The sequence below is a fragment of the Triticum dicoccoides genome, chromosome 3B, assembly GCF_002162155.2.
Source record: "Triticum dicoccoides isolate Atlit2015 ecotype Zavitan chromosome 3B, WEW_v2.0, whole genome shotgun sequence".
NCBI lineage: Eukaryota > Viridiplantae > Streptophyta > Magnoliopsida > Poales > Poaceae > Triticum > Triticum dicoccoides.
This window is the reverse complement of record NC_041385.1, coordinates 143,807,545-143,807,913: the sequence shown is the minus strand read 5'-3', so window position 1 is coordinate 143,807,913 and position 369 is coordinate 143,807,545.

Below are 369 nucleotides of genomic sequence, written 5' to 3'. Positions count from 1 at the left end.
GCCCGCGCCTCGGCCGCGCTCACAGCGGCCCCGCCTCCATCGTGCCCGCTCGTCGTCGTCCTTGCCCGGCTCCACGAGCGCACGCCCCCTGCCTCCCTGCGTCGCCGGCACCCCACCGTGGCCCGCCAGTCCCGCCACCGCGGTTGGCCTGGGCGGGTGCCGTATCAGGCACCCACGCGCCCGTGCCCGCATCGGCCCCCTGGGGCCAATGACATGGGGGTCCCACCCCAGAACGTTAAAAAAAAGTATATAAAAATAAATAAAACAATAATTAAAATAAAAATAAATTTAATTAATTAATTAATTAAATTAATTAATTAAGTTAATTAACCTTAATTAATTAATCTAATTAACCTGTTAGCTTAATTA